At 37.5% G+C, this 10,669-nt stretch overlaps 1 protein-coding gene across 3 annotated transcripts in view; it reads left to right on the forward strand.

Moving 5' to 3' along the window:
• LOC149833771 (uncharacterized) overlaps positions 1 to 1,641 on the forward strand; it is a 9,704-nt gene extending 8,063 nt beyond the window's left edge. For 2 of the 3 annotated variants that reach the window (XM_090011011.1, XM_090011014.1), the window contains exon 5: positions 1,335 to 1,641. The gene's annotated coding sequence lies outside the window, so the exon portion shown is untranslated. The remainder of the gene's footprint in view (positions 1 to 1,334) is intronic. The other variant, XM_090011013.1, reaches the window with a different exon arrangement.
• The last annotated feature ends 9,028 nt before the right edge of the window (positions 1,642 to 10,669 follow it).

Here is a 10,669-nt window from a genome sequence, read left to right on the forward strand (position 1 = left end):
TCTACACTGTCATCATATGATATCATTGTTGTTATTCATCACCACTACATACCAATACCAACCGACAAAATTGTTATTACCAAGTTGCCAACCGTCATGATTGACATAGCCCTTGTTACTAGATTCCCACAACCACCACCACCACCACCATCATCATCATCATCATCATCATCATCATCATCATCATCATCATCATCATCATGACTGACCATTACTGGAGTTATCATCATCATTCAGCATTTACAAAATCCTGTATCCCATCATCTTCATCGTCATCATCTTGTTCTTTGCATCACAGCTGCTCCCACTGCCTTCAGTACCGCATTATCAACACCACCACTTTTGTCACTGCAATACCACTTTTCTTGTTCATTCATAGGTGGGTAAAAAAAATGGCATAAGATGTGCCATCCGAGTTGGGTAACACCAACCATACTATTTTCAAGCCATCTCATGCCCGGAAAATGTTAGAAAAAGAGAGAAAAAACCTTTTGGTCATTATTTTTCTGGCAACGTTTTTGTCACAGGATGCCTGGGAAACGAAAGAGAGAACACATTCTTTACCATTTCCCAGTCAATCCATAGTCACATGGACATAAAAAAATGAAAGCAAAAACACGGCAAGGAGTTGGAATGGGGAAAAGAGAGGAGAATGAGTGGGTTGAAGGTGGCCTCTGTCCTGATTTCTCCATTTTCAATTGATAAGGTTGACAAGAATGCCTTTTTTTAGAGAATATGAAATTTATCTTTTCTGAAAAAGTGTCTATCCTGCTTTTTGAAACAAATCTTTTTTACTACAAACAAATTTTCAAAGCAAGTTTTTCTCTTTACTTTTTTTTCCCTTTTGGGTGAATGAATGGCATCTAAACACTTTTGATTAATGTGTTCTCAAAAAGTTGCAAACTACTGTTTTTTGACCCAGATGTCCCCTTGGCATTAATCCTTTGCTAATGTGCCTTCACTAAACCTAGCTTTTGCAAATAAGGGTATAATGAAAATGCATTCTCTTGCCAGGGAGAAGGTATATTAACCATCTTTTAACCAATATTTTGAGTTATGGTTTTATTATGTCTCCTTAATGAACAATCAGCTTTTGCAAACATTTCATTAACTAAGGTAAACTTTGTCTTTTTATGCTATGAAATTTTACATATGCTGTTAATGTCCACATTTACTGTGTAATTTAATATGTTGTACAATCTCTTTCTGCTGCAAAAATCATGTGTTTTCATCTTTCAAATATTTCTTGAATGCATTAGATTTATATGACTGTGGTTCAGTCATGGCAATTTCCTTCTTAATGATATGAGTTTATTGTTTGCTCAATCTGTCAGGAGCATATTACCATCTGATAATTGTTGCCCTGCCAGGTTCACTTCATTCATGTAAGCCACTTATCAACTTTGCGGTTTATCTTGCTATGGAAGACCATCTGTAGGGAGTGCTTTTACTGGCAGAGTTGAAATTGTCAGTTCAGTCATACCTTACTATGGATAGGATGTCTTGTGCTCATATTGTTTAGATCATGTTCTCTAATTTAAACTTGAAAAGCTTTTATAAAAACTTTTGGAACTTTTCGTTGATCCATAAAATGCCCAATCAATCTGCACAAAAGGCCAATATTTGGTTTATGTGTACCAAGCCGCATAGCATCTTTGCAGCTTTTATTATCGGGACATGTGATCTGTGGTGATTTTTACCTGGTGTTGCTTACTATTAATATGTGGAGATGATTAAAGGTTCCGTAAACTTGTGTTTGGACTAGGTCTAATACACAAAAGAATTGGGAAGAACCAGTGATCATGGCACCCCACAATCCCATTCTAGCCTGTTTACTCCATTTCATGTTTAAGGTCTTCCTTTTGTACCTGTCGAGGAAAAAAAAAGTCTTCCTTTTTATGGCACGGCTTAATCAGATACTTCAGACCCGAGGGGGTAGCGTAGTTGGAACTGGCCATGGCTGTTAGATGGACAGTCGTGGTTCGATTCCCAGGGGCGTTATTTCCCTTGTGTGAGCTGAAGCCTGTGGCTCCCTGAGGTCAAGGGGTGTGCCCAGGTTTACACCCCTCTGAATTGGTTTCCCCGTTCCTGTATATAAAAAAAAACAGGTACTTCCAGATACTGACAGGCAGATGTCCTAAAAATTGATGGACTTAGTACATGAGCCACGACTACTAAATAGGTGTCTTTTCTGAGAGCATGCGTACCTGGCTCCTGCATGACGCCCCTCGATCAACTTGTTTGGATCACTGCCCCTTTGCTCTGTTCTAGTCACTTTTAGCTTCTACTTATCCAGCGATTTGAACAAGTTTTTCCCTTTTTAATGGACAAGATGAAATGATGCCCTTGTGGATTGGTATCAGCTACGTACTAATCCAGCTGTCCATTTGAAACGGGATTGGATTTACTAGAAAAATAGGAAAGGTTATTTTTTATGCAGCGGGTGCTTCATGCATATCTGCTGCTGATGACCACCCAGCTCAACATTTTTGGAGATGACACTACACTCATCTCCAGAAATGCCAATATGGGCGGTTGTCAAGTGGGTCACTGCATGCCTACAATGCGGGGATGCCTCGTATCGTTTTGATTCAGATATGTCTAGTTGCATGTTACACACTGTTTTGGTTCAGATTTGTCAAGTTATGTGTTTATGCATTTGATTATTTTGTCTTGATTCAAATTGGTCATGTTACATGCTTATGCACTCAAATATATTTGCATATTTCAGTTTTTATCGAGGGTACTCATGTATATGTGCAGTCAACATGTTGGACATGATGTAAACATGACTTTTTTTGTAATATCGTATGTTTTTCTAGTATGTTAAATTCTGAGATTTCAGAAAATTTGGTTAAGTGTTTTTGTAAAGTTAATAAAATCTTTGAATTTAGGTGGCGTCAGTTGAGTCTGGGCGTGGCCCAGGACCCATTGAGAGAACGAGTCAACTAAGATTTTGTAAAACTTTTTATTTTTGACCTTTAAAATTGAGCAAAATTCGAGCAAAATTTGAGTTAAATTCGAAATTCAAAAGTGAAATTCAGGTAATATATCATTAAATGCATTTTGAAATTCTCAAAACATTGATGCTTTGTTTTTTTGAATTCGAGCTACGATCGGCTAAAAAATCGTATTTTTTCAAAAATAACCCACTTTAATATGACCGATTCTGGATTAGATCGGATTGGATCATATCTGATTGACCTAAGTTAATATGGATCTAAATCTTGTTTAAGACCCATATTAATTAGGATCTGGTCTAGTTTGAAATCTATATGAACATTGAGTATGGATTTGGATTTTAGATCCGGATTTGAAATCTAATTCTAACCAATTTAAAGTTTTAAATTCAATATAAAGGTTAAATTGAGTTAAAATCTATGTTGAGAAGACTTTTATAGGGTGAGATACTTTCTAAAACTTTTTTAAAAAATTTTATTTAATAAATAATAAATAATTAAATATAATGCCTGAATTTTCACTATCATCGCCTCTTGGAACTTAGGATCTTGAACCACTTAAAGAAAAGATCTGGGTTCAATGGTTTGGGTGATGGCTGCTAAGAAGGCTTTGTGAGAATCCAAAAAAATTATCATAAGACAAGAAATGAGTGAGAGGATACCAAGTTTCTTTGGATGTGTCCGTCTTGGATGAAGGGGCTTGTATTGCGGTATAGCATCTATAATCTTTGAGATACCTAAGTTGAGATCTTGAACTGGTCAAATGCCTTGGGTTTAGATCTAAATCGGTATGTGGCTCTTGGATTGGATCATGAGGTGAGTCTTACACAGGGGCTTGATCAGGTAGCACGACGTTGTTGAGATCTGAAGTTGGATTGTGGTGGTGTCATGGTGTCAGTTGACAAAATTTGGTCACTATTGGGTGCTTGAGATACGTCAGAAATTGGTATAGGTAAAATCACACCCCCATCATCTTCTAGTGCATCAACTATTTTTTGGAAGGAAAAATTATTTTCATGAAAAATCGCATCCCTACTGGTGAAAATGGTTTGATTGTCAAGATCATATTTTTGATAGGTATTTTGGCCATGAGGATATCCAATGAACACACATTATTTCGCACGAGTGTCAAACTTAAGCAAATGATGAATATTCTGGGCATAACATAAGCATTCAAAAATATATAACTGCTTATAACTAAGAGTTTTGCCAAAAAGAATCTCATAAAGAGTTTTACCAAATAGGGCTTTGGTAGGAACTTGGTTAAGTAAATATGTAGCCGTGAGAATGCATTCTCCCCAGAATTTTATGAGAAGATTATCTTGGAATCGAAGGGCACATGCCATATTCAAGACATCACGATGCTTGTGTTCTACCACTCCATTTTATTGAGGTTTGTAGATGCAACTATGTTGATGTACTACCCCTTGAATATGAAGAAAAGACTCCATATTGTTAGAAAAAAAATCAATTTCATTGGCACTTCGAAGATGTTGTATTTGAGTACCAAATTGGGTTTTGATTATAAAAAAATCTTACATAAGTTGCAAGCTTTCAGACATATTTCATTAGGTAAACCCAAGTACTTCTAGAAAAATTATCAAACAACAACAACAACAACAACTACGCCTTCATCCCAAAACAATTGGGGTCAGCGATATGAACCAAAAAAGAAATTCATTTTGGGTCTTCCACATGAATCCTTTTCCTCCAATCATTTCTATCCAACGCCATGTCCTCGGTGAGGTTCAAAGCATTCATATCCTTTCCTATCATCTCCATCCAAGTCTTCCTAGGCCTACCTCGACCTCTTTTAACTAATATATTTTCCCATTTCTCCAACCTTCTAACTGGAGCATCATTAGGCCTTCGCCGAATATGTCCAAACCACCGTAAACGATTCTCTCGCATCTTATTTTCAATGGGTGCAACACCTACCTTCTTACGTATCTCTTCGTTCCGAATCTTATCTTTTATTGTATTTCCACACATCCATCTAAGTATCCGCATCTCAGCTACACTCATTTTTTGAATATGATGTCTCTTGGCAGCCCAACATTCCGTACCATATAGTAAAGCGGGTCTAATAATCGTCCTATAAAACTTTCCCTTCAACCGCAATGGCATTCTACGATCGCACAACACTCCAGTAGCACTTTTTCATTTCATCCACCCAACCTTTATCCTATGATTTACATCTCCATCAATTTCTCCATACTTTTGAATGATGGATCCCAAATATTTGAAATAATCATTCACCGGTATATCTTGCTCACCAAGCTTCACTACACTCCCATCACTACTTCGTTGCTTACTAAACCGACATTCCATATATTCAGTCTTACTCTTACTCAACTTAAAACATCTAGCTTCCAATGTCTGTCTCCATAATTCTAACTTAGCATTAACCCCAGCTCTAGACTCATCAATCAAAACAATATCATCAGCAAACAACATACACCACGGTACATTTTCTTGAATTGATCTCGTAAGCTCATCCATCACTATTGCAAATAGGAAAGGGCTTAAAGCAGATCCTTGATGTAACCCAACCGTTATCGGGAAATTGGTTGTCACCCCTCCACAAGTGCGGACATTGGTTACTACTCCTTCATACATATCTTTAATTATACTAATGTACTTGAGAGAAACACCTTTCTTCATCATTGTCCACCAGAGAACGTCCCTAGGTACTCTATCGTATGCCTTCTCTAAATCAATAAAAACCATATTCAAATCTTTGTTCCTCTCTCTATATCTTTCAATAAGTTGTCTAAGAAGATGTATAGCTTCCATAGTTGATCTTCCAGGCATAAAACCAAATTGATTCTCCGATATCATGACAACCTTCCTCAACCTAGACTCAATCACCCTCTCCCAAAGTTTCATAGTATGACTCATGAGTTTTATACTACGATAGTTTGTGCAATCTTGTATATCACCCTTATTCTTATATAAAGGCACCAAAGTACTCTTTCTCCACTCATTAGGCATCTTATTTGTTCGCCAAATCAAGTTAAAAAGATTTGTCAACCATTCTAAACCTTTCTCTCCCAAGCATTTCCAAGCCTCGATAGGTATACCATCTGGGCCAACTGCCCTTCTTGATTTCATTTTCTTCAAAGCCTCTGCAATTTCTTTCTTTTGAATCTTGCGCATGAAGTCACGATTTATCTCATGAAAAGGAATGGAGAAGTCTCCAAGATCTTGAGCATGACTATCATTAAATAGCTTATCAAAATAATCTTTCCATCTCTCCTTAATCTCCTCATCTTTGACTAAAACCCTTTGCGTTTCATCTTTGATACATCTAACCATACCCAAATCCTTCGATTTCCTATCTCTCATCTTTGCAAGTCTATAAATATCCTTCTCGCCTTCTTTGGTATCCAACTTGTCATAAACCTCCTTATATACCTTAGCCCTCGCGTTTCGAACAACTTTTTTAGCTTCCTTCTTTGCTATCATATACTTCTCCAAATTCTCATTATCACGACTCTTACTTAGATTTCTATAACACTCTCTTTTAACCTTAATAGCTAATTTGACATCCTCGTTCCACCATGATGTATCCTTACCTAGTGGTGCACCGCCTTTAGACTCACCCAATACCTCCTTAGCTACTTTTCTCATACCACCCGCTATCTTATTCCACATTGATTCTGAATCATCCTCGAGACACCAATCAACTTCCTTAACTACCTGCTCTACAAACATTCCTTGTTTAGCTCCTTTCAGTGCCCACCACTTAATTCTAGGATCTATCCTATGTCTATCCCTTTTGCGGCATTGTCTAATTCTAAGATCTAAAATTAAGACTCTATGTTGTATAGCTACACTTTCTCCTGGTATAACCTTACAATCGATGCAACAACCCCTATCTCTCTTTCTAAGTAGGAAAAAATCTATCTGACTCGTATTAACCCCACTTTTAAATGTTACTAGGTGAGACTCCCTCTTCCTAAACCAAGTGTTTGCTAAGATCATATCATAGGACAAACAAAAATCTAAAATCCTTTCTCCACTTTCATTTCTTTCTCCTATACCATAGCCTCCATGGATATTCTCAAATCCATCCCTACTAATGCCTACATGTCCATTAAGGTCACCGCCGATGAAAAGCTTTTCTCCATAAGATGTCTCTTGTACTACTCCATCTAAATCTTCCCAAAATTGATGCTTAATGGAATCATCTAAACCTACTTGAGGTGCATAAACACTAATAATATTAATAATATCCGTACCTAATACTAATTTAATAAGTAAAATTCTATCACCCTTCCTACGGACCTCAACTACATTATCTATAAACTGACGACTCATAACAATCCCTACTCCATTCCTATTCCTATTTATTCCTGTATACCAAATCTTATATCCCCAAGGTTCTATCACTTTAGCTTTCTCACCTACCCATTTGGTCTCTTGAAGACATAAAATATCAATCTTTCTCCTACACATAACATCTACTAACTCCCAGTTAAAGACCCTATGTTCCAAGTGGCTAACCTAATTTTATGGTCTTGGACTAACTTCTTTACCCCCACCCGTCCAACAAAGTGAGGGAACCCTTGCCTATTTGACACCACACCCGGGCACCGGTGTGACGCGTCGCTTCTGGGCGACGACCTATCAACCCTTGCACATTTATCACTGCCTCCGGGCCTAGAGAGTACAGCGCGTCGCTCAGTAGGGAACGCCCCAACGAAATTCTCATATTGGTTCATTTTCATAGGATATGACAAAGTTTTTATGCTGGCTGTCACAGGCCTACCGCAACCCTCCTCCTTTATCCGGGCTTGGGACCGGCAGTGTATAACTACACAGGCGGAGTTAAAGATATTTTGTTCATGCATTCATGGATACCAAATGAAGAGCTCTCCCAGGGGAATAGGAAGAATAAAAACCAGCGGACATTCTCCCACTAGTTATAGTAATCTGTAGTGATGTGCAGACCATCACAAGCCAGAAAAGGAGTAGTATGATCCAGGAATAGGACACCACCTTCAGCCAGGTATTCCACTCATTCTAGAAAAATTATCAATAATGGTTAAAAAATAATGGGCACCCGAAATAGAAAGAATTTGTTTTCCTCTCCACAAATCACAATATACCAATTGAAAATGAACACTACTTGAAATGAAGCTTATGGTAAATGGTAAACGAGACTATTTGGCAAAGTGGCAAATATCACAATGATCATCAAATGAACAAGCATCTATTTGATTGAAATTAACGAGAGTTTGCAAATGTTTATTAAAAATGTGACCCAATGTAAAGACCATTCCATCTCCTACATGCTCCAATTGTTAGTTTCAAAACACGGTCCTGCAACAAACAATGGTCATTGTTAAATATAGCTATACAATCCAAATCTTGAGTTAGTTTGCTTATGGAGATTAGGTTGAACTTAAATTCAGGAATATGCATGACATTTGAAATATTGATTTTGGAAGATACTGTGGCATTTCCAATATGAAAGACATGGGTTAGGATCCCATTTGAAAGGTTAACAAGGGGGCAATATGCTGGTATTGGTGAGGTGAAATTATAGAAAAATATGGTCATATGATCGGTTGCACCAGTGTCAAGAATCCATTATTGTGAAAGAGGGATGACGGTAGTGAAGTTTGAAACATTACTTGCCAAATGCACTTGTAGACTTGCTCGATTACCTTGATTAATAAAAGTAAAAAATTGTTCAACGTGATTCTTGGTGAATGACGAGTTTGGTGTGGACTCATTGACTATGCTTGTATGGGCCAAGGATTTTTGTTTTGAATTGGGTGTCTCATCACTTGTTTTTAATTGATTCATGCCCCTCTCATTTTGTCGATCAGGAAAGTCGTGTAAGTAGAAGCATTTAACCTTAATGTGACCAACTTTTCTACAATAATCGCAGTGCAATCGAGATTGGCCTTAACATAATTTTTCTTGTGTCTCGACTATCGCAGTAAGAGGGGTTTCAATCACGGCATTAGGAGCGATGCGCATGTCATATTTGTCACTCTTCCTGTATGACTAGAGAATAAGTCTTTGACACAGTTAGAGGCGGTTGTATGAAAAGAACTTGACTACGAATCGTGTCGTAGTTGTCATTCAGTCCTATTAGGAACTGGATAAGGAAATCCAATTGTTGACGTGCACGGTCTTCATGGCACCGCAAGCGCATTCAGAAAGGGGGTGTGTAAATCAAGTTTGTTCCATAGGCCCTTTAGTTTTGTGAAGTATTCCACCAATGAAGATTGTATTTGCTTCGTGTTGATTATTTGATGTTGGATCTGATAGATCCATGAAGCGTCTGATTGAAAGAACTGATCCTCAAGTCCTTCCATACTTGGGTAATGTTTTGAGCATATATAACACTTTTAGATAAATCTTTATGAATAACATTGAGAATTCAAGAGAGGACCATATCGTTACACCTCTCCCAGGCGGCTACCATTTTTGGTGGGTTTGTGGGTTTCATGATGGTGCAATTCACGAAGCCCATCTTGTTCTTGGCACTAAGCGTCATAGACATCGTCCGCTTCTACAGTGAATAATTTTTTCCAGTAAGAACTTGCGATACAAGCAACGCTCTTGGATTATCAAAATGATGTATATAGAAGAGATCAGAATATGTTGCATCTTCATCCTTCCACAATTGATCGCTAGAAGCCATGAATAACGAGCCTCAAATTCATGATATGATTGTTGTACATGATGCACTGATGCAGTGAAGAAACAAGGGTTTCTTTGGAGTTGATTTCACTGCATGCTCGTCTGATTTGGTGACGATGTCTAACGCTTCTGAAAAAAATGGATTCGGTTTACGCTCTGATACCATGAGATAGAACGCCGAAACTAAAAGGGAAAAATGTTTTTGATATATTATTCACGTACTTGATGCACTTTTTTACTTTATACAATACAGATAAACGGAAAACTGCTTGAGACCGTATCAATGTTATCCCATTCAATAATTTTGATGTTACCCCCATTCAATATTATCCTTAGCACATTTACGGTTATCACATTTCCTGTTATCTTTTATCATTCGACATTATCATATCCAGACGTGATTTCCATTTGGGAAATAGTCTGGATAGGATAAGGTCTTCCTTATCAGAGCCAACGGCTGGATAAGGACTGTTTCTAACAGGGTCAGTGCAAGTGCAGACAGGGCGTGTGGAACAACTCTAGCTACCATATCCTATGGAAAAACACTTTAGCAGCAGTCACTACTGCTACTGAATGAACTTTTGCGGGATCAACTGGTCTATTAGGTCGGATCGGACAACCCTCATCGGTCCACACTGTGATTTGCACATCGGTCCACACTGGTTTGCACATATCAACAATATGTACACACACACACAGAAAGATGTCAATAAGAAAAAGAGATTTTCAATATATAACAAGATTTTCTCAAGAACAAGATTTGTGACAAGTCACTGAAGCACAAACATAGTTTAAAACCCACGACTCAGCCTGGGTTGACGCATGACTCACTGAGACAACTCAGTGACTCAGCCGAGTCATGACAACTTTATATTTCTATATAAAAATTATGTATAATATGTTTATGTATATTGTATAACTAATTGTTACATGATGTCTGTATTATGATATAATATTATGTATACAAAGTATATATATTACACTATTAATTAGGCAAATATATCATTATATATAATACATTATATGTATGACTCGGCTGAGTCATT

Source organism: Nuphar pumila, chromosome 6, assembly GCF_984573655.1.
Source record: "Nuphar pumila chromosome 6, dmNupPumi1.hap1.1, whole genome shotgun sequence".
Taxonomy (NCBI): domain Eukaryota; kingdom Viridiplantae; phylum Streptophyta; class Magnoliopsida; order Nymphaeales; family Nymphaeaceae; genus Nuphar; species Nuphar pumila.